The sequence below is a fragment of the Lactuca serriola genome, chromosome 5, assembly GCF_051521515.1.
Source record: "Lactuca serriola cultivar US96UC23 chromosome 5, Lser_US96UC23_V15, whole genome shotgun sequence".
Taxonomy (NCBI): domain Eukaryota; kingdom Viridiplantae; phylum Streptophyta; class Magnoliopsida; order Asterales; family Asteraceae; genus Lactuca; species Lactuca serriola.
In genome coordinates this window covers 234612740-234638328 of record NC_136412.1, presented here as the reverse complement: position 1 = coordinate 234638328, position 25589 = coordinate 234612740, and the positions used below count along the sequence as shown (strand labels likewise).

Below are 25589 nucleotides of genomic sequence, written 5' to 3'. Positions count from 1 at the left end.
TCGAAGCCCTGACTCGACGAGCAGATCTGTCTGGAGGAAACCCTACTTTCGAGGTTTTGCACCCTATTTAAGCCACTTAACCCCTTTTCAGGCCTCCCTTACTAGCTCCATGTCCTCCAAAACCCTAATTCGTTGTGAGCTTCATCCTTGAGAGATTATTGAGGTTTTGAGTGTGTTTTTGTGATATAGAAGAGAGTTGGAAGAGCTTGGAGCCATCAAGCTTGTGGAGAAGATCAAGATCCAGGATTTCATCCATCATTGGCAACCTTCTAAGGTAAAAAGCTCTTAGATTGATAATCCACAGCTTAGATCTCTTTTAGTGTTGATTTATGGGTCTTTTTGATCCCTTTGAGAAGGATAAGTCACTCTATATGGGTTGTATGCCAAGAAATCCATTTTTCCTGTGATATTTAGTCTCTAGAACCATAAAAGAGGTCTTCAACCCGTTTTTGTCCAAGTAATGGTCATGTTCATGGAAGTAGGTTGCTATAACTTGAGTTTGGGTCCATTTGAGGTGTGCAAATCCATCAAGTCTCCAACTTTATAGAAATGGACCATGGAAACGATCTGGATTTGTATTTTTAGAGCCTTAGAAGTGTGAAATCAGCTGCTTAGGTTAGATCTGCAAGGGACTCGACGAGTTCATATGGGAACTCGACGAGTCCGATCAAGGATCCTCGATGATGTTCATGAAACTCGGCGAGTTGTCAAGGAACCCGACAAGTTGGCTCATCTTGTCCCTTTTCTGACTATGCTAAGACTCGGCGAGTATGAGGATGACTCGACGAGTTAGTTCGTCCAGTCGTGATAATGGGTACCCTATGAACTCGACGAGTCATAGGGTGACTCGGCGAGCTGAGTCACGATTTTAGGGTTTCTGAGTTCTAGAACTCGACGAGTCAATAGGCTGAATCAGCGAGTTAGGTCAACCTAGAAGGTTAAATTTGACCAAACGTTGACTTTGACCACGGGTAAAATGGTCATTTTACCCTAAGCAAAATTGCCAGATTTCTGACTTAAGTATTATTATATAGTGGTAGCCGAGGAGTTGTGGGAGCAGCCAGCAGAGATTCCTCACGCACAAGTTCAACATTCAATTTGAGAGGTGAGTTTCCTTTCAGTAGGAACGGGTCATAGGCACCAAGGTCGGCTCGTATATGTGATATGTTAATAGTTGAGTGTGGCGGGGCCCGAATCTCATAGCAGTCTAGTGTTGGTGGGGCCCGGATCTCATAGTGTTAATTGAGAATAGTTATGTGATTATTTGGTAGATATATTTGTTGTCTGTGTGATACTTGTATGCATGTTAGTAACAGAGTGTGGGCGGGGCTCGAATCTCCTAGACAACCCCGAATCTCCTAAACAACGGAGTGTGGGCGGGCCCGAATCTCCTAGACAACAGAGTGTGGGTGGGGCCTGAATCTCTTAGACAACAGAGTGTGGGTGGGGCCCGAATCTCCATGAGAGTGGGTGGGCCCGTATCTCCTAGTTGCATGATATTTGTATGGTATGTGGTAGTTTGGAGAACTCATTAAGCTTCGTGCTTATAATTTTCAGTTTTGGTTTCAGGTACTTCACTAGCAAGGGGAAGGGCGGGATGATCACATGGCACGCACCACATTTTTGGTATGGGATGTCTTAGACTCTGATATTTATCTCACATGATTTTGACATAGTATTTGATATGATGTTTTGAGATACACGATACACGATTTTCTTTATGACTATGGTTGAATTGTGGTTTTATATAAATTTTCATAACGAAACTTTTGGGACCGTATTTTTGGGATGTGATGACAAACCAGAGATTGTAAAACTAGAGTTTCAAATCAATGAGTACTACAAATGGATTTTAACTAATACCATTAACTTTAAATAACAAAGAAAATGTTCAATCGATGTAGAGATTAGAAGAAATAGAACTAATGACAACAAAAGTATAAAGATGCAACCTGATTTTCACAATCTATAATGATTTGATGTTTAGAATTTGATGGATTGTAGATAAAATAGAAGAAGAAATGGATCAACAACAATAAACAAATAATCAAACAATTTGAATATCCAGAGATACAAAATTACCTCCTTCCACTAACATGGAAATAAACAAACAGATCTGAAAATGACGTCTCGAAATTGATTCTCATAATATATATTGATTTCAGAAGAGTACGCAAAGTTGATGCTAGAAGGACGATTATAGCAAAGAAGGAAGCAGAAGAATGGAGGATGAAGGGTTTTCAGACATGAATGCATCAATCAAAATGTGAAGGGATTTCTCCTGCATATTTACAAGTTTACCCTAACATATTTTACCCCTGGCAGGAAAAGTATCAAAATATCTACTTAATTTCAAATATGCCACCGTGCTTTTGAAAAAAAAAATGGAAAATACAATTAATTTCAGCCACTTGTTTTTCAATATTGAAGGTCCGGATTTATCCTCGCAGTCCCCATCATTTTTTGAGTATTCACCCGACTCTCTCTCTCTCTCTCTCTCTCTCTCTATATATATATATATATATATATATATATATATATATATATATAACTTTATTTTAAAAGTTTATTGACTAGATGAGCACAATTTTAAAATTTAGGTGACTAAATGAACACAAAGCCAAAAGGTAAGCGACCAAACTAAAAGTTAGGTGGTTAAATGAGCACAAAGCCAGAAGTCCGGTGATGCTTTAAAACTTAAAATGAGTTAAATGACCAAATAAGCACAAAAGCAAAAATTAAGTGATCAAAAATGACCTAAACATAACATTAAATCTTAGTGGTGATACTTGTAATCATTTTCAAGACCAATTTTAACTTTTTTTTATATTTTCTTTTAGTCTATATAATTTTAATTCATTGATATATATATATATATATATATATATATATATATATATATATATATATATATATATATATATATATATTATATAAATTCACCCTATGTCTTAAGATTTGAGATAAGTGGAGGGCTGAGAATTTAACAAATATTTTTTTTTGAATTTTAACCGATTTTCTTTGATTTTCTAAGAATTAAGCATGGATAGAGAAACACGTGACACCCTATTCTAGCTTTGCCAGCTGCCCCTATTCTAGCTAAGACACCACTACTTGGCTTCTTCCCTAATATATCACCAACCGACTCACTATACCTAGCTTACCCTCTTTTGTTTTCTTCTTTACTCTCTCAATCAATCTCTCTTGAAAACCTATGGAACCACCATTTCTGACCACCAGCAGCACATTTGTTCATGCCATCTCCACTTATTATCCCCAATTGCTGAAATCACATACCCTCTTATTCCCTTTCTTTCTTTTGACTAATCAAGTTTATTTCCCTCGGTTTAATCAAGATTAAAGGTCATGGGTTCATACGCTCACTTTGAATTTGAACGATGCAACCCATTGGTTCTACTTATTTTTTTTTTCACTTTTTTCCTATGCCTTGCCTCTTCTTTATTTGATTTTGAAGTAGTATTTGTTTAGTAATCTGCGTGCTACATGGACGCCTGATTTCTACTTCCTTGCACACCTTCGTACCTACTCCCTCTCCTTGATAGTTTGTGATTACAATTTAGGGTTCATGAAGGGTCCTTCAATTTCTATTTCGATCGCTCTCCTCTTAACATTGAGTTAATTTCACCGATGGATTAGTGTTGAAGAAGAACCTCACCTGTAACGACCCAATTTTCAAGTCCAAAAATTTCACTTTGCAAAACATTTAGAATAACCAACATTCGATCATATCATTTCCTAAAACATGTTACGTGTCTGAAAACCAAAACATGGAATCAACCATAGTGTCAGAGTACAAATCCCAGAACAATTTCTTAGTGCGGAAAACAAGAGGTGTGTATGATGTGCCACTATCGTGCCAGCTCCTTCCCCTTCGCTGAGGAGGTACCTGAAACCAAAACTATAAACCGTAAGCACGAAGCTTAGTGAGTTCCCCCATAATACCTCATACCATACAATCATACAATGAACAGCTAGGAGATACGGGCCTCGCCCACACTCATGGAGATACGGGCCTCGCCCACACTCCGCTATCTGGGAGATACGTGCCTCGCCCACACTCCGCTATCTGGGAGATACGGGCCTCGCCCACACTCCGCTATCTGGGAGATACGGGCCTCGCCCACACTCCGCTATCTGAGAGATATGGGCCTCACCCACACTCCGCTATCTGAGAGATACGGGCCTCGCCCACACTCAGCTACTAAACCATAACATACAAGTATCACACAGACAACGAGTATAAGCAATTCTATCATACAACATATAACATAATCAAACTCAACTATGATATACGGGCTCTGCCCACATTCTGATACTAACATATCGTCTATACGGGCCAGCCTTGGTGCCTTAGACCCGTTCCTACTAGAAGGAAACTCACCTCGAAAAGTAGCTACCGAAAGTCTGACTGCTAGACGTCTGACTGCTGCACCGGTAATCCTCAGGCTAAAAATCCATGAACATAGATTAGCCACTCATAAATACCCTTAGGTCAATTGATTGACCCACCCCTGGTCCAAGGTCAACTCCTTGGTCAAGCAGTTGACTGGACTCGCCGAGTCATGGCACAGACTCGCCGAGTCCTTCTCCTACTAACCCGGTCCTACTCGCCAAGTCCCTCTTCCCACTCACTGAGTCACCCTTAACTCACTACTTGGGACTATAGAACCGACTCGTGATCCGACTAGCCGAGTCCAAGAACAGCTCGCCGAGTCCCCCACGAGCAGATCTCCTACTCGCTTCCAAATCTTCACCAGAGCATCCCTTATGAGGATTTGGGTTTCACCAAATCTTCACCAGACCTTCAACACTTAAACCCCTCTTACTCAGTAACAGTTCATATGACTCGCCGAGTTTGAAGAACAACTCGTCGAGTTACAGGCAATCTTCATAGGACTCGCCGAGTTGTTCTCCCAACTCGCCGAGTTTAAGACCATCTTCATAGAACTCGCCGAGTTCCACTTTGGTACTCGCCGAGTCCCTTCGACCCATTTCCCATACAGACCAAAACTGAGACATGCAACACTTCTAAACCATAGATCTCTCATCCTAGGGCATGCTTATCACGTAAAGTTGCAAACTTTATGTGCATGCATGGCCCCATAAGCTCAAAAAAGCAAATCCAAGCTCTTTAAGAGGTCATACACTCAATAGGGACCTCAATAACCCCAACCACAGAGACTTTACACTTCCAAGATGTCCATAAGGTCCAAATCTAAAGTCCTTTCAGAACATAGAGCATAACACATGGAGCTTGAGGTTTTAGGGCTTGAAAACCACTAATTTGGGACAAAAAGGGGATCTAATGAACTAGTGATCAAGGTAAGAACTTTTCTACCTGGATGGAAGCTTCTCACAGTGTAGATTATGGATCTACCTCCCCTCCTTGCACACTTCAACCTCTTCCTTCTTCTTCTAAGCTCCAAACCTTCTTTACAAATCCAAAATCACTTTCAAGAACAATATGGGGGCTAGGGTTTCGCTCTACAGCTCTCTGGAAGTGTTAGGGACAAAGGAGGCCAAGTTAGAGCGTTTAAATAGGGTGCAAACACCCGGATTAGGGTTTTTGCCCAAACAGGGTCTACTCGCCGAGTCCGGGGGCCGACTCGCCGAGTCCAAAGCTTAGACCCCGCGTCTCATCCCGCTTCTACTCGGTGAGTTGGTCCTTCAACTCGCCGAGTCCAAGGCAAAATGCATAATTAAGAAATATTAATTACAAGGATTACGTATCAGGAACCAGGTGCTACATCACCCTTCGTCTTCTACTCTCTTTTATTTACTCTTTCAACCGGATGTGAAATATAAGCGAACCTCGGGAGTCAACCATTGAAGAGGAAGCTGAGGGCTGAGCATCAGGTTTGTATTTTTGTTTTGTTTTGTTTTTTTTTTTTTTTGTCTGTTTTAGTTCCGTTATCTCCTCCTGTATATTCTTGGATTTCTGGCCGTGGTCAAGGGCAGGGGAAGAAGCCAATGAAGTTGATTTAAACGAGTTTACATATTTCATCTTAACTTTTTCCTATATCAAGATTTTTGATGATTGTAGTTTATCTCACGTCTCCCCTGTTGGTCTTCTTGAAGATCGTCAACATTTTAACAAGCTTGGATCTTTATTTTTCCATTAAAGCAAAAGCAGGCCAAGGTAGGAGTGCAACACAAAGAGATATTCATGTTTTCCATTTTAAATTCAAAAGTATTAGCTTTCAATCCGAAATATCCTATTTAATTGTTATTTTCGGGTTTAATTTTTCTATAAAGGAAAAATGATTTTTTTAAGTTCTCAAGCCTTGGATTTTATAACAAATCAGCTTAGGAAACTCCTTTAGCTTCCATTACTTGAAGTAGCTATGTGAGTGACCATTTTTGTAGATATATGTTAAGTATTTTCTTATATGCTCTGAGAACTTAACCATGCATTATACTTAGATCTTCCTTATTGATTTAATATCACATATTGGAGATTAATAGATGCAAGCCTTCTTCCATAATTGGTCTTATTGACAGAGAGCAAACTGATGAGGTTATATATGAAGATTTGAGACAATCAAGGCTCATGAGGTTTGTACTATTGTAGTGTAAGTTTTCAACATAAGGAAGGTATATCTTTGAGATGCTATATTGGTTTTCGATAATTAAGACTAATTACTAGAAGCATGAAATAAACTGTGATTTCAAGACAAAAAGATTGTTCGGAATCATGGTTATCAATATTCATTGGATCAGTTGATATTAAAATCATATCATCTAAAAGAAAATCTCGGTGTTAACAAGATTAGTTCAGGGATAAGAATCATAAGATCGGTATAGATTTGTTAGGTCAGCCTCAGCAGTAAGTACATAGACAAGCTTGCCGATCAAATCCCACCTTCTTCGCCGCATCATGAGTAAATTTTTGTTTTGAGTTTGTTGTTTGGATGTTCTTGAATATGTACTTTATGAAGATTGATGATTTCTTACTTATACATTTTTCATACATTTGCTTTTGAAAATAGTTATAATCCTTTTTTTTTCATACCATTGTAATAACATCTAAACCTTTTTTTTAATCTTTTAATTTCCATTTAATTCTTTCTAACCGTCTAATGATTAACTGATTTTTCATGCTATCTTCCATTGTTCCATGTATTTGAAGTAATTACTAATTACTTTTTTATGGTCACTTAATTATTTTTCTTAACAAAAGTCCATGCAAGTTATTTTGCTTCCCAAGGTTGGGTACTGTTTTATGATTTCTCTCTAAAATTGATAATTTTATGTTTGTGTACTATTGTTCCTGTGTATCTAATTTGGGGTCTTTTTTTTGTATACAGGGCAAAGAATGCAATGCTTTCATGGCACCAAGTAAAATTTTCATTCTTACAAATAAAAACCCAAATCACAATGTACTTTAATACATTCATCAATAATATCCATCTACTTTCATTTTAACATGTTCAAACATTGTACTATAAAACTTTAGACTTTAAATTAAAATTGAGAAAGACAAATGAAAAAAGCCTTACAGTACCAATGTGCTATGTTTTTTAGGCAGCATCTTTAAGTAAAGGTCGGTGGAAAAAACCCAATAGAGTTGGTGCGTCACAAGCTTCATGGTGCAGGCGAAAATACGGACATCTTTTGGATCAGCAAAAATTTAATCATATTCTGTGAAAACTTAAGCAAGACTTATTCTTGCGATTTTTTAGTGAACTCATCCAAATAACTTGACGTGCTGATATTCTTATTGATTTCTATATCGAGAACTTACAGCACCATCTATTATTGTAAAAATCACACATGCTTGAAACAAAAGAGTATATACAATAATCTTATACCAAAAGTTCTTCATCTAAGACTACACAGGATCGTCTTTAGGACGGCCTTAAGACGTACCTAGTATATATATATATATATATATATATATATATATATATATATATATATATATATATATATATATAATCATATTATAAATATTATATACCCTAAAACAAATTAGATACACTTTTATAAACATATCCATAAACTGAAGGATAATCCGGTAAATTTATGTTTTTGTTCCATATTATCTTAGTTTTGTCAAATGCTATATAAATAAGCACTTCAGTCAAGTTCAGTTCTCCAGTTCTGTTCCGTGTATTAAACGCTACCTTAAAGATGAACATTATAAGAAAGAGAAGGGGGAAGGGTGGGTGTTTTTTTTTTTATAATTTATGCAATAAAAAAACTGGAAAACAAAATAAAAAAAAAGGTAAATGAGTCTTTTTAAGTATTTTTTTTAATAGATAAAAAATGTAATGGAATTTCTATTTTGAATCAATGGTGTAGTAAAAATATTTTGGATATAAAAATACTTTGGATCAAATAAAAATATTTTGGATCAAAATGATAATTTTCGATAATCTATAGGACCATTATTGTAATTTTGTGTTCTTTCTTCTAAAGCTAAAAGTCACATTAGTATAATTAAACCGGTCGTTTTCTTCCATTTCCAAATCCCTTGCTTTCTTCACTCTCCAAATTCACGCACACTCTCCGCCAGAAATACAGGTACCTACGTCACTTTGAATATCTCTTGAAATTCACAGATCTGTTTAAACTCTCGTTACAGATCACACGACTATAATGCTGTGTAGAGATGTGGAATCTAGCATATCATATTGGTTGTGTTTGCAATAGCAAGTTTGTTTAATTTTGTCGGCAGTACTCTGAGTTACGCATTTCCATAGATTTTGTTCGTGTATTTCACTCACTACTCAAGCTTTCTAGGGTTTTACTTTTGCAGCATAAGAGATGTTGTTAGTGATTGAATTAGGACTGTAATTTGACATCTTATACTTATTAGTCTCGCTCCTCATCTATTCTTAGCTACCTGATCTCCGACGCTCCTTTCTTTTCCCGGTGTTCCAATGATCTTTTCTTCCCTGTCTCCGGCGTTCTCTCACAGATGAGATATCGCCTTGAATACGTCCCAACAGCTGCTTCTCTCCCTGCTCCCCTCTCCTTCTCCATCGGCAACGATCTTCTCTCTTTTTCCTTTAGGTTTGTTCTTTTTTTTTTTATTTGAATTTTATTTGGGTTTAGGTGTGAATGATTTGGTGTTTGATTTTGATTTTGATTTTTGTTTAGGTTTACATGTGAATTGATTTTATTTTGGTTGTGATATCATATGTATCTGTTCATTTGCTGCCTAGGTGTTGATAATTGTTCAATTGCTACTGCTCATAACAGGAAAGACACATTGTGTTCATATAGAAATAAACAGTGGGTTTTTAACATTTTTGATTCACTGTTTATCTCATATTCTCATTGCAGATTTAGATGACAAATGATGTGGAAAACCCACAAAAAGATCCCCTCCCTCCTCCACCTGTCATTGAATCAAAAAACTGGTATGATTATGATACTTTCCTCCATCAAGTTTCAGTATATGGTATAGCTGTTGGATACTGCTTATCAGCTTCTTTACTCTCCATCATCAACAAATGGGCAGTTATGAAATTCCCTTACCCTGGTGCCCTAACTGCATTACAATACTTCACAAGTGCATCCGGTGTATTCCTTTTCGGGTCCCTCAACTTTCTCCAACATGACCGATTAGACCTTCAAACAATGTGGCGTTTCCTTCCAGCTGCCATTATATTCTATCTTTCCCTCTTCACAAACAGTGAACTCCTCCTTCATGCAAATGTTGACACCTTCATTGTATTTCGTTCAGCAGTTCCAATCTTTGTTGCCATTGGAGAAACCCTTTACCTCCACCAACCATGGCCTTCACTCAAGACATGGCTTTCACTTTCCACCATTTTTGCAGGGAGTCTACTTTATGTCATCACAGATTACCAATTTACCCTCATGGCGTATAGCTGGGCTTTAGCATATCTTATAAGCATGTCCATAGATTTTGTCTACATAAAACATGTGGTGATGACAATCGGATTGAACACATGGGGTCTTGTTCTTTACAATAATCTTGAAGCTTTGTTACTTTTCCCATTGGAGTTGTTGATAATGGGGGAATTGAAGAAGATAAAACATGAAATCAAAGAGGAGACAGATTGGTATTCTTTTGAGGTGATTTTGCCAGTGGGTTTATCGTGTTTGTTTGGTTTGGCGATTTCTTTTTTTGGATTTTCTTGTAGAAGGGCAATTTCAGCAACGGGTTTTACAGTTCTTGGGATTGTGAATAAGCTTTTAACTGTGGTGATTAATTTGATGATTTGGGATAAACATTCGAGTTTGATTGGGACAATTGGGCTTTTGATTTGTATGTTTGGTGGGGTTATGTATCAACAGTCTACTAGCAAAAACCCTAATTCCAAAACTTCTTCTGATGTTAAACAAGTTGTTGTACAAGAAGAAGATGAGCAACAAAAACTGCTTGAAATGCAAAATGTCACGAATTCAGAGGAAGCAAAATGAGATGCATGTTGCTTTTACACATGTGTTGTATACTGGGAAATTGTTACTTTACTTACAATATTGTAGAATAGGTCAAAGATTCATTTTTTTTTTTAAATTTATCAAAGGAGGACATCTTATTTGGTTGTGCACATTTAGATTTATCAAGTACCAAATGTTTGGTATCGTTTTGTTAGAAATAGTTCTTTGTTTCTTGTATAATTTGCATTCGTACACTATTTTTGTGCTTTATAAACCTAGTCCTACTACATGCTTTTTTGTGCAATAGTTAGAAATCTGCCAATATTAATAAACAAGCAATTTTGTCCTCTGTTTGCTATTGGCTTCCTTTCTTGGCTATATTCTTTAATTTAGTTATATTATGTAGTAATATTTCTTGAAATAAGATTATGCATTTTGTAAGACGGACGGATCCTTTTTTTTTTTTGCCATCTCTCATTTAATTTGCCAAATGTTATTTTTTGGTTAATTTGAATTCATTTTTTGTGTACATGTTATTTTATGAGTTTTTTTTATTTTATTAAATTCTACATGATATTTTATTGTAATTATTACAATAAATGTAGTAATAAATAAATATTAATTTTATTAATAAACTTGTCTTTTAATTTCAAAATTCTTAAAATTAAAACTCATTAGTTTTTCTTTCTTTATTTAAATTATTTGTTTAAATTTAAAAGATAAAAAATATTTACATTATAATAACTAGAGAAGGGCCCCCGCATTGCGGGGGTTGGAAGCCTTCAATGTTTTTGATGTGTTATCTATCCATTTTTTGGGTATACTGAAATGGTGTTACGTAAAATGGACTGTATTTGGAGTGCATAAATAAAACAATAAAAATAGAAATGATAAATTTTTCAAATTTATGAACTTAAGTTCATATAAAAAGCAAAGTAAAGTCTATAAAATGAAAATAGATTGAAAGTTATAATGCATTGTTTATTTCCTTGCACAAACAGTTAAAAAAAGAAATAATAACTTCAGTAATGACTAATGAATAAAACCAAGTCTTCATTTAACGCCAAATGGTTGCCATGGTGCGTTCCATACTGCAAGTCCAGTTCCATTTGGTTTTGTACCAAATCTTGAGGAAATCCTGTCTCTGGTTCAACCAAATAAGATGTAACATTATGTTATATAAATCTTAACAATAAAGACAGTAACTTTATAAGATTGAAAAAAGGAATACCTAAACTGTGACAACTCGAAATTTTCATTCGGTCAAACCCTAAAAGTCAACCACTTCGTATCATAAGTTAATGTCATCATTTCTTATTTTTAAGAAATTTAAAGTTTGTTTGATTATTTTAATATTATTTTTAAACGAACGGGTGAAAGAAAGTGTCGTCTCGGGTTTTGAATTTTAAAAACCGCAAACACCTCGCGTCTTAGAAGTTCCCGGCCAAACTATTATGTTTGGGTTGAAAAATCATCCCAAAAACCGTGAACTCATGCCTATGCATGAGTTTACTCCCCAAGACTAGCCATTATGTGTTTACTCCCCAAATACCCAAAAGAGTAAACTCCAAAATATCCTTTTAAGTATCATCCTAGATTTTGTTCTAGATCTTCAAACTAGTAAGTGTTCTAACCCTTTCAAGTTAGTATATCACTTAATCTAGTGATTGTACATCCTTTAATCCATTCATTTATGTGTTTTGACTTAATCTAGTGATTGTACATCCTTTAATCCATTCATTTATGTGTTTTGACTAGTTTTTCCAAAACACCAAGAACACCAAGAACACACACTAGTGTTCTTGGACTTAAAGTTCATTTCAAGCTTCCACAATGTAAGTACTTCTATCCTAGAGTCATCAAAACACTCCTAAATGGAGTTTACGGTCTAAGGACCATTTCTCCATGAGTTTACTACCTTAAACTCATAAGTTTACTACCTTAAACTCACAAGTTTGGTATTTGGGGGTTTTCAAGTCCTTAGCTCAATCATGGCACTAGTCTAGGTTAGATTCTAGGCATAAGGAACAACCATGGGACATTTACACAATTTTTAAGGTGGTTACGGTTTTGGGAGATCCCCAAACCGTAAACACATATAAATGTAGGATTTTTGTGCTTTTTGTGTGATACACTCATCAAGGATGGATCTAGACAAGTCCCTAAGGCATTGTGAAGCATCTAGACACCCTAAAGCACCCTAAGGCACTATATTTGGTGTTTACGGTTTTGGGAGCCTCCCAAAACCGTGAACACCTTGTTCTTGGTGTTCTTGAGACTTTTCCTTGGTATAAACATGTATAGCTAGTTTTAAATGACTCTAGGATAGAAGTACTTACATTGTGGAAGCTTGAAATGAACTTTAAGTCCAAGAACACTAGTGTGTGTTCTTGGTGTTCTTGGTGTTTTGGAAAAACCAGTCAAAACACATAAATGAATGGATTAAAGGATGTACAATCACTAGATTAAGTGATATACTAACTTGAAAGGGTTAGAACACTTACTATTTTGAAGATCTATAACAAAATCTAGGATGATACTTGAAAGGATATTTTGGAGTTTACTCTTTTGGGTATTTGGGGAGTAAACACATAATGGCTAGTCTTGGGGAGTAAACTCATGCATAGGCATGAGTTCACGGTTTTTGGGATGATTTTTCAACCCAAACATAATAGTTTGGCCGAGAACTTCTAAGACGCGAGGTGTTTGCGGTTTTTAAAATTCAAAACCCGAGACGACACTTTCTTTCACCCGTTCGTTTAAAGATAATATTAAAATAATCAAACAAACTTTAAATTTCTTAAAAATAAGAAATGATGACATTAACTTATGATACGAAGTGGTTGACTTTTAGGGTTTGACCGAATGAAAATTTCGAGTTGTCACATCATCCCCCTATTAAAGGGAATTTCGTCTCGAAATTAGAATTTAGGTAAGGAAGTAGGTATGAATAATCGAGTCAAGAGGTGGAAACTTCCTAATCGATAGTGAATTCGGGTCCTCGGTTGGTATCCCAACGAACCTTCACTAAATGGCGACAGCGTTGCTTCGTCCGCTTGACCTCTCGGTTGAGGGTCACCATGGTTCTAATACGAAGGCGAGGATCTCGACGAGTGGACTTACAAGAGTCCTAACGGAAAGGTATGGTTTCAAAATCGAAACGCGAAGGATAAAATGTATGCTATTGAGTTCGCGGAGTAGGTTTAGTCTGTGAGGTACAGGACCGATTCATACATGTTTATACCAAGGAAAAGTCCCAAGAACACCAAGAACAAGGTGTTCACGGTTTTGGGAGGCTCCCAAAACCGTAAACACCAAATATAGTGCCTTAGGGTGCTTTAGGGTGTCTAGATGCTTCACAATGCCTTAGGGACTTGTCTAGATCCATCCTTGATGAGTGTATCACACAAAAATCCTACATTTATATGTGTTTACGGTTTGGGGATCTCCCAAAACCGTAAACACCTTAAAAGTTGTGTAAATGTCCCATGGTTGTTCCTTATGCCTAGAATCTAACCTAGACTAGTGCCATGATTGAGCTAAGGACTTGAAAACCCCCAAAATACCAAACTTGTGAGTTTAAGGTAGTAAACTCGTGAGTTTAAGGTAGTAAACTCATGATTTTAAGGTAGTAAACTCATGGAGAAATGGTCCTTAGACCGTAAACTCCATTTAGGAGTGTTTTGATGCCACACAACACTTCCTAAGGCTAAATCATGAAGTAGGAATGCTTGGAATAGCTTAGGAGACTTCCAAACAACAAATGGTCAAAAGGTTAGGAGTTTACGACCGAAAAAATCAAGAGTTTACGACCGTAAACTCAAGGGGTGTTGGTCCTTAGGGAGTAAACTCATTTTAAGAGTGTTCCTTGAACCCCAATCATACTAGCCTTTCCCTACAACACTTAGATGCACTCCTTAGCACTTATAACACTTATACAAAGTGTTTGTCATGTCTTAGAGTGTCTTGACTTGTTTATTAGTTGTTTAAAGACTAATTGTTTATATACATTTGTAATTAGGATCTTTGTGCGTATCTAAGTCTTCACTTGACACCAAGCACTTATCCGACACTTCCATCCGATCCACTCGCAACAGGTGAGTTCATACCCCTTAATCAATGTTTTAATTGTTTTTAAATGTTTTATGGGGGGATACAAGTAGAATCATGCTAGTTATTATATCGATCACATGTGATTGATAAGCAGCATTCAAATGATTGGCTACTCATTAGCCGTTTTACCAAACAGTTTCCTTCAAATGATTTTTATAAACACTTCATATGTTTAAAACTCCTTATTAAACTGTACATTTTACTCTGTATGTTCCATTTCAAACTCATTTACAATTGTGTTTCAAATAAATGTTTATTTATACTTAAACTGTTTTATCAAACCCATGCTTTCAAACCGTTTTATAGATTGACATCAAGTCGATCTTTTCTTAGATAATAATTATGATCAAAGGTTTTACAAAACTTATTTTATGCTTTTATATTAACAATTGCATGCCTCTATATGTATAGTTATATAAGAAATGTTTAAAAGACTTAGGAAGGCTATCCACCCTATTTCCTTTTCGCGCTTGAGATGTGGTCTGGTGGGACATCGGGTATCCGTCCAAAGGTTGTTTAAATATTAGTTATATATCATATGTACATATATAGTCATAAAGGTTCTTCCAGTTCATCCAATGCCCTTGGGTAGCAAGGGTATACTTCCATGTTCATACGTACCAGTTATATTACTAGTAAGCTACCATTTGGGTAGTTTAGGAAGATACTAGAACTATTACTAGAACGCGATATCACACAATGAGTCAGTTCATTCATGAGTCAATACTTGCTAGATAGAGAGAACACACATTACAGCTAGCACACGTAGAACATTACAGTACATTACTATACATGCTAGATAGAGAGAGAATACCCATTACAGCTAGCACACATAGAACATTACAGTACATTACTATACTATTACATAGATATGTTTACATGATTACACTTACATGAGTACATTTACATGATCACACTTACATGAGTACGCTTACATATACGATGATAGGACAGACATCACTAGGTGCTATAGCATGGAACGAGTTCAGGATCTAACTATACCGATGAATCACAACGCAATTGTGATAGTTATATCAGGTATACATGATCATAGTAATGTGGATGTGTCACGGCGTGCATATATGCATGGGCGTGTAAAGGTCTCAAAATCCCTTTGACAAGGGAGCGTCTAGCCTGGGATCTAGCCATCACATTATGCCTTATCCCTCAAATAAGGCAATAGGAGTACAGAAGTAGTCACTTATTACAAATACTACAGTGCTCACAAAATTACCCTAGACTTAAGGTAATTAGTACGGTTGTAGTTCGACACTACACCATAGTACTATTTCATTTTCCCATTACATTCACTTCGTGAATTTTCACACGACGCACGGTAATGTAGAAACTATATTTTTGGTTAATGATAGTCAGATTTGGGAAAATACACACTCTTACAAGAGCCACACACACAGACACTAGATGCCTTGGTAGAACGATACGATTAGTAGGAAACATAGGGCTTCCTAGGATCATACAAAACATTTTTTATACTAACAGTTCATATACATTTTCAATACTTACAATTCATATACATTTTCAATACTTACAGTTCATATACATACAAATTAAGACACTAAAATACTTATGATCTCACCAGCTTTAAAGCTGATACTCGCTTTCAAAATACTTGTATCCTCAGGTCAACGATAGACAGGTACCGATGCAAGGTTTAGAGAAGATGGAGCTCGTTCAAGACTCATCTTTCATTTTGTTTATACTTTAGTGTTTATTATAATTTGTCAGAACACACTTGTATTAAAATTATATTATTAATGCAGTGGATGATGTTGTTGCTTGTTTACTACTTTTCATTATTGTGATACTATACATAACGTCCTCCGCCCCAGAACGTTTCCGCTGTTCTTGGTTTTGGGGTGTGACATAAACAATGGAGATAGTATAACCTAATTACAACCTCAGTTGCATAGAAACTATAATGGAAGTATTATACTTTCAACCATCCTTTGCTACCAAAGAAACTATAATAAATTGCTCAGGGAGATATTAGTAAATTGTACAATCAACCAAAAGCATATTGTTTCCTAATGATGGTATAAAAACGAAACACACTAAATAACTAAAAATCAAGTGACCAGTAAGTGGAAGTGGTAATAGAAAAAAGTTGTTTTTTATTTTATTTTAATTAATTGCCAATTTGTCGCATAAAGATTGAATTTCTTTTCCACAATGGCCTCTTCATGCACACCATTTTATTAAGAAAAACTAATTAAAGTGGATGTAGCAAATATATATGTAATAAAAGCAACTATGTAAAATTGTAAATGTAGTAAACTAATAAGTCAAATTAGGTGGTTCAGTGGCTAAATCCAATGCACCTAAAGTGTCCATGACCAGGTTTGTATTCCCTCTATGGTTGAAATATTGAACTTTTCGATAATATGCAATATCAAATGGGACATGTAGCAACCCTCCAACTATATTCCGTGTATAACATGCAATGAAAAAGTGGAATTCCCAGTAAGCTGAAAAAAGAAACCCATCTTTGAAAATAAAACTTGAAGATGAAATACATAAAGAATGTTAAAAACCTGAAATTAAACACTAAATGGCCCCAAAATTTGACAAACCTGACTCAAGCATTTTATCGAGCACTTGGTGTGCATCATAAAAGTTACCTATACGTGGAATACCGTATAACCTTTCATCACTGCAAATACTTGTAAACAAAGATGGAAAACAGAAAGAATATACAAAAACTTACCAAGGGATAGCAGAAAATAGAGGAGGTGTAACATCCCAAAATTCAAGACAAAAAAATTTTCTTTTAATAAAACATTACTTAAAGCGAAACCATCAATCCAAAACATAATCAGAGTATTAATTTCCAAAACACATGTTTGTTATCAGAGTAAAACATTCTCAGGTTGTCTAATCTATGGTGTGTGCCATGCGATCACCCCGAGCTCTTCCCTCCGCTACCGGAAGTACCTGAAACCAAAACTGAAAACCGTAAGCACGAAGCTTAGTGAGTTACCCACCCTACCACATATCATGCATAACCACATACTGCACATACTGGGCCACGCCCACTATCCTGGGCCTCGCCCGCTACAACGACCCCGCCGCTCCAGGCCCCGCCTGACTTCGAGCCCCACTCGGATACAGATCTGTTTCACTTAGGTCTCGCCTGTCACCGGGCCTCGCCCGCTAACATATAATAGCACATGAACATATCACAACACATAAGCTAAACACATACTGACAGATCCTGTCCAAAGGCCTCGCCTATCCTGGGCCTCGCCCTTGTCCTGCTACTGATGAGTCATGGAACCCCGTCCATTCTCCTACTGATAGTGAGATACGGGCCCAACCCACACTCACTCTTTCCCTAACTTGGGCCTCGCCCCTGATCTGCTGCTAATGAGATGTGGAACACCATCCACACTCTGTTATTGGTGAGATACGGGACCTCGCCCACACTCACCTCCCTACCAGGCACATACATGTATCACACAGACAACAAGGATAAACTATCATATAAACCATTCCTTGGGCACCCGCCCGCTATCATTGGACCTCGTCCTGAATATCATACTAGCATACTGTGCCTAGGGCTAACCCCCGGGTCTTCTACTCATAACTACATGGGCCGACATTGTGGTCGTAGACCCATTCACACAAAAAGGAAACTCACCTGCACTGGCTGAACTTGCTGATGATCCCACTAGCTGCTGACCGGCAACTCTCTGAACTCCTGCTCCACTAGCTCCCCGAGCTACCAATATCAATGCAACACTTAGTCTAACTGACCCCCGAAAGCCAACTAAGTCAACTCTGGTCAAAGTCAAAGTCCTGGTCAAGGTCAACCTTCCAGGTCAACCCTACTCGTCGAGTCAACCTACAGACTCGCCGAGTTCATATGCTCAGAGTCCTTCCATTCGCGACTCGACTCGCCGAGTCAGTCCATGACTCGCCGAGTCTACCAATTTCCGAGTCCTGACCTGACTAACTCACCGAGTCTCCACTCGACTCACTGATTCGAGTCTCAACTCGAAGGGTTTGGGGTTTCGCGACCTGACTCGCCGAGTCCAAGAACAGACTCGCCGAGTCTAGTACAACCATCAACAGACTCGCCGAGTTGTTCTTCCAACTCGCCGAGTTCCTGCCCAACTTCATTTGACTCGACGAGCTATTCATCCCACTCGTCGAGTTCATCCTAATCTTCATGCTACTCGCCGAGTCCATTCAGATCTACATACATGCAGAGGACTTTTGAGTCATGCATGGACCCCAAACTATATATCTACCCTTCCCAAGCCTATTCCTCACGTAAAGTTGCAAACTTTACGTGTAGGGAAGGAGATTTAGGCTAAATACACCATAAACTAGGGTTTAAGGCAAAGAGGCTCCATAACCAACTTAAGGGCTGATACTTTATGCTTCCCAAGACCAAAATATGCTTAGATCTGAAGTAGCAACTCCAGATCCGGCTTCTAACTCAAATGGATGACTAACCATGGCTTAAAAAGCCCCAAATCTCACAACCATAGAATATCTAAGGGAAGGAAATGACTTAATACCTTTACTAACTCAGAAAGGTTCCAAAAGCTCCAGATCTAAGGCCAACCCTTGAAGCTTCAATGATTCCCCTCTTTCTTCTTCCTTCAAATCACCCAAAAATGGCTTGGAAGCTTGAATGCACAACAATGGAGACTTAGGGTTCGTATTATGGGTGAGAGAGGAAGTAAAGGAACCCTAGGGGAGAGAATGAGACGTTTAAATAGGCTCCAAGTCCCGAATTTAGGGTTTTCCTCGTACAGACCAGACTCGCTGAGTCTCCTTGGCTGACTCGCCGAGTCGGTCACTTACTCCTCGACCCGGATCCCGCTCGGACTCGCAGAGTTCCTCCTTGGACTCGCCGAGTCGTCCCTTAAAATTGGGGTTTCCTTTCCTTTCTTGAACTTCCTGACTTTGGGTGTTACAACTCTCCCCCACTTAAACTAAACTTCGTCCTCTAAGTTTGCTATGGCCCACCGCCTGCGATCTGCCTCCAATACCCCACCAATTATTCCAACACCAGCTGCCTACCTTCGCTGGTCTTTCGCCCAGTCATTCTGACTAACATAATCCTCGGGGATAATAACCTCGGTTCATCCCTGACTCTGAACATTCTGGAAATTCAACTTGCACAACCGACAATCCTTCTGGTACTCTCCGAGTACTGCACTGAACTCATAGGGGTTCACCCCTTCTTTCCTTGCGCGATTTCCTTGCCTTCCCAAGGCAATGCTCCATAACCAACTAATTCCTCTGTCACTGTGAAGATCCTATCTTCACCAATCCATTACTCCCGCTACCTCCAGTACGGGTCATTATTGCCAGTATCCATTGGGTAATTCTTTCTACTATAATTTGGTGTCGAGCACCCCACGATCAACTAACTGAATTCCACCAAGACTGCTTACCCGTACTGATACTGGCTGAAAATTTCTGATATTCCTCATCTGACTTCCGGATGACTGAGACCACCCTGGTCCTTACCAATCTACCAATATCTGGATTACCGGCTCCCACCGGTCGCTAGACCCAACACAACTCCAAGTCGCTCCCATCGACTTTCGAAGAAACTTCGACCACCTATAACTGCTCAATCTACTTTGCCATTCAGGAACTACAATCCTGGGATCCCCGATCCCCTATCTTGACACTAAGGTCCCTACCAGGTCCCACCTGTGCTGCTAAACTCACGGGCCTCGCTCACGGGTCTCACCCGCCTCTATCCTGGAGCGGCCCTTCCCAAGGTCTCACCTCTCTAGGGCTATACAGGCAAGCTCCCTATCATTCTCATCCACTACCCATTCCGGATCCCTGACTGATCACTAGGAGATAAGGGCCTCGCCCCAACTCTGCTAATGAAGCTACTATGGAATGCTACGACTTACCCGCAGTCTCACATCACCTTCCACCACTGACGGCTAGTGAATGCTACGGCTGCCCCGTAGTCTTACAACACTTCCCACCACTGACTGCTAGTGAATGCTACGGCTGCCCCGTAGTCTTACAACACTTCCCACCACTGACTGCTAGTGAATGCTACGGCTGCCCCGTAGTCTTACAACACTTTCTACCACTGACTGCTAGAACGAAAGCGCCCCATGCTATCAGTTCTCAAGATCCTCCTTCTAACCCACTCGAGTCCTACAGGCGATCCTCCAACCTGAATTCCCAACCACATACTAACCATCACCAATACATGCACTAACTGAGGGGGGGTTTCTCAAACTCCCAACCCTGAACTCCTCGATCCATCAAACGTTGAACTACTTATTTTCCTTCTCGGAGGTCACGCACTCATTCTGGGTCTGCGTGCTCCTACCTTTGCACACTCGGAGGATTCTCCCCCACTTCGATCCTGCTTACCCCTTGATGCTCAATACTCAAAAGAAATCCAATCCTTGCTACCATTCCATAATCAACCTGCTGAGGAAACCAAGCTTACCATAGCTAGAGATCTAACCAATCCATTTCTAAAACTATACCACTCCGAACTAGCAAGACGTACCAAGTCCCTCCCAAGCATGCTACAGTTACTGCATCCTATGCAACCTTCTCCAATAGAGCACATCCCCCAACTACCATACAAATATCCGAGGTATGCAGATGGCATATAACATAATCACAAGCAAGCCACACCATAATACTATACTCATACCAAAATGGATGCAGAACCATAACAATATAATCATGCACAAATAAAAGAACTGAAAACGGAATTCGCATACCTGCAACGTCCGGCGCTGCTCGCGTCTCCAAGGTAGCCATCTGAAAAGCCTTGCCTCCTACCACAGGCGCCTCTGCATGGCCCTGACGGCCGTCTGTGATCCTCAAAGTTGCAGGGGCAGGTGCCATCACCCGTCCTGCTGAAAACAAACTGGGGCACTGGGCCTTCTTGTGGCCCTGCTGATTGCAGTGAAAACATATAAAATCTGATCCCTGTATGGCGGTAACAGTACAATCCCTGCTGAAATGACCAGTCCGACCGCACTTGAAGCAGCCAGACTCACCACCGTTACCACTCCTGCACGCGCCCCGTGCGTCCTGCCACACTTCCCGCACCGGTTGCGGTCCTGATAATCCCTTGATCTCGAATCCAATCCCTTGGGCCATTTGCCCGAACCCGCGGCTACCTGAACCTCATCCGGATTCCTCTTCCGGATCTGCTCCAAATCAATTTCCCTCTCTCTAGCCCGAGAAATCATACCTTCCAGCGTCTTCCAGCTGGATCTGCTCACGAACTCCCTGATGTCGTTCCTCAACATCTCATGGTATCGGGCCTTCTTCATCTCCTCATCTGCGACATACTGCGGTACAAGAAGAGCCCTCTCCCTGAACTTGGCGGTGATCTCCGCCACAATCTCAGTGGTCTGCGTCAAATCCTGAAACTCCCGTGCCAACTGCTGCACCTCAATAATTGGTGAAAACTCCGCCCTGAACCTGGCCGAGAAATCGCTCCAAGTCATCGCATCCAACGCGGCATCATCCCCCAAAGCATGACCAATCTCCTCCCACCAATCCCTTGCTCTGTCCTTCAGAAGACAGGAGGCGAGTCTGACCTTGTCCCCCTCGGGACACCGGCTCGTACGGAATGCATTGGCAACATCAGCCAACCATCTGCTGCTAGCGATGGGGTCTCTAGCCCCATGATAATCTAGTGCCCCGCAAGCCCTGAACTCCCAAAATGTCAAGGTACGCGCTCCCACCAAGGCCATCATCTCGGTACGGAAGGCTCCCAGCCTCTCATCCAAAATCTCCAGTATACCCTCCTTGACCGTGCCAAAGATCACAGGAGTCTAATCTAGTATGTTGCGTGTAACCTTCGCTGATACAAACTCTCTCATACGCTCCTCGAGCTGCTCGGTCCTTGAACCTGAGCCTGATCCCTCTCCAGCGCCTGACCCGCCCGTTGGTCTCTCTCTCAACGTCACCATGCTGAAAATATAATACATCCACTATCAGAATACGCATCACTGCGGCGAGACCAAACACACACCCTACTAGGTTCCCGGTTTTGTCTCGGTCCTTCCCGAATCGAGTACGGATCCTCTGCTTTCAGTAGTACGGGCCCATACTACCTTCCACATCTATCCGTACTTTCCTCAGAAATTTCTTTGACTCCACCAGGTCCCTCATCCACTACCACTGGTCCAAGCACTATCTCATCCTAGGCTTGCCCTAGGGAAATCTCTGACTCAACTCAAACCAGTCCTCAGCTGCTGAAGGTCTCCTTGTGATGCCAATTAGCCATCACCTGGATACCATCACATGTGACGAGGCTCAGATAATACTTCGAGTAAAAGACTCGTCCCCACAACAGTTAGACTCAAACATGAGCTGCGAAATAGGGCCAAATCCAGCACTCTGAGATTATTCAACCCTGATCACATATGACGTGACGTATCCACCTAATGACTAACTCCCATCACTCGGAATCCCATATTGCACGAAGCAAGCAGCATTCAGACAAGGGGAAAATCTAACCACAACATACTCAAGCAATCATATCCACATAGCAAGAATCGGAACTAGCATGCAACACAACTCATAAACTCAGGCATAACCTAAACAGGCTATCCTACTACTGTCTAATCGGCACTAACATGCAACTCAAAGCACATATAATAGGCACATAAGGCATCCTCCCTAGATCCTTAGCCCTAATCTAGCATGCTGTTCTACTAACTGATAATCATAGCACAAACTTGTATGGGTATTTTGGGGTACTTACTTGAGCTCGACTGATTGCATGCACCACACCCTTTTTCTCTTTTCAAAGTTCTTTTCTTGCTGAATTATTATTGCTTTTCTAAAACTGTTTTCTTTCCCAAAACTCTCTTTTTACAAAACTGTATTTTCATTTTGAAAACTTTTTATCCGACCCCTTAGTTTGAGTTCAGGCACACCCGAGAGTATGCCCGAATCCCTCAAACCAAGGCTCTGATACCAACTTGTAACGTCCCAAAATTCAAGACAAAAAAATTTCTTTTAATAAAACATTACTTAAAGCGAAACCATCAATCCAAAACATAATCAGAGTATTAATTTCCAAAACACATGTTCGTTATCAGAGTAAAAAATTCTCAGGCTGTCTAATCTCTGGTGTGTGCCATGCGATCACCCCGAGCTCTTCCCTCCGCTACCGGAAGTACCTGAAACCAAAACTGAAAACCGTAAGCACGAAGCTTAGTGAGTTCCCCACCCTACCACATACCATGCATAACCACATACTGCACATACTAGGCCATGCCTGCTATCCTGGGCCTCGCCCGCTACAACGGCCCCGCCGCTCCAGGCCCTGCCTGGCTTCGAGCCCCGCTTGGATACAGATCTGTTTCACTTAGGCCTCGCCTGTCACCGGACCTCGCCCGCTAACATATAATAGCACATGAACATATCACAACACATAAGCTAAACACATACTGATAGATCCTGTCCAAAGGCCTCGCCTATCCTAGGCCTCGCCCTTGTCCTGCTACTAATGAGTCATGGAATCCCGTCCATTCTCCTATTGATAGTGAGATACGGGCCCAACCCACACTCACTCTTTCCCTAACTTGGGCCTCGCCCCTGATCTGCTGCTAATGAGATGTGGAACACCATCCACACTCTGTTATTGGTGAGATACGGGACCTCGCCCACACTCACCTCCCTACCAGGCACATACATGTATCACACAGACAACAAGGATAAACTATCATATAAACCATTCCTTGGGCACCCGCCCGCTATCATTGGACCTCGTCCTGAATATCATACTAGCATACTGTGCCTAGGGCTAACCCCCGGGTCTTCTACTCATAACTACATGGGCCGACATTGTGGCCGTAGACCCATTCACACAAAAAGGAAACTCACCTGCACTGGCTGAACTTGCTGATGATCCCACTAGCTGCTGACCGACAACTCTCTGAACTCCTGCTCCACTAGCTCCCCGAGCTACCAATATCAATGCAACACTTAGTCTAACTGACCCCCGAAAGCCAACTAAGTCAACTCTGGTCAAAGTCAAAGTCCTGGTCAAGGTCAACCTTCCAGGTCAACCCTATTCGTCGAGTCAACCTACAGACTCGTCGAGTTCATATGCTCAGAGTCCTTCCATTCGCGACTCGACTCGCCGAGTCAGTCCATGACTCGCCGAGTCTACCAATTTCCGAGTCCTGACCTGACCAACTCACCGAGTCTCCACTTAACTCACTGATTCGAGTCTTAACTCGAAGGGTTTGGGGTTTCGCGACCTGAATCGTCGAGTCCAAGAACAGACTCGCCGAGTCTAGGACAACCTTCAACAGGCTCGCCGAGTTGTTCTTCCAACTCGCCGAGTTCCTGCCCAACTTCATCCGACTCGACGAGCTGTTCATCCCACTCGTCGAGTTCCTCCTAATCTTCATGCTACTCGCCGAGTCCATTCAGATCTACATACATGCAGAGGACTTTTGAGTCATGCATGGACCCCAAACTGTAGATCTACCCTTCCCAAGCCTATTCCTCACGTAAAGTTGCAAACTTTACGTGTAGGGAAGGAGATCTAGGCTAAATACACCATAAACTAGGGTTTAAGGCAAAGAGGCTCCATAACCAACTCAAGGGCTGATACTTTATGCTTCCCAAGACCAAAATATGCTTAGATCTGAAGTAGCAACTCCATATCCGGCTTCTAACTCAAATGGATGACTAACCATGGCTTAAAAAGCCCTAAATCTCACAACCATAGAAGATCTAAGGGAAGGAAACGACTTAATACCTTTAATAACTCAGAAAGGTTCCACAAGCTCCAGATCTAAGGCCAACCCTTAAAGCTTCAATGATTCCCCTCTTTCTTCTTCCTTCAAATCACCTAAAAATGGCTTGGAAGCTTGAATGCACAACAATGGAGACTTAGGGTTCGTATTATGGGTGAGAGAGGAAGTAAAGGAACCCTAGGGGAGAGAATGAGACGTTTAAATAGGCTCCAAGTCTCGAATTTAGGGTTTTCCTCGTACAGACCAGACTCGTCGAGTCTCCTTGGCCGACTCGCCGAGTCGGTCACTTACTCCTCGACCCGGATCCCGCTCGGACTCGCCGAGTCGTCCCTTAAA

At 40.2% G+C, this 25589-nt stretch overlaps 1 pseudogene across 2 annotated transcripts; it reads left to right on the top strand.

Annotated features, from left to right (window-relative positions):
- Window positions 1–8473: 8473 nt before the first annotated feature.
- Window positions 8474–10667, top strand: LOC145053751 (GDP-mannose transporter GONST3 pseudogene; annotated as a pseudogene). 2 transcript variants are annotated; one of them, XR_013684602.1, is made up of 3 exons: window positions 8486–8547; window positions 8866–9039; window positions 9313–10667. The product of XR_013684602.1 is annotated as a GDP-mannose transporter GONST3 pseudogene, transcript variant X2 (transcript). The 2 variants fall into 2 exon arrangements; XR_013684601.1 differs by lacking the exon at window positions 8866–9039 and having other exon boundaries at window positions 8474–8547.
- The last annotated feature ends 14922 nt before the right edge of the window (window positions 10668–25589 follow it).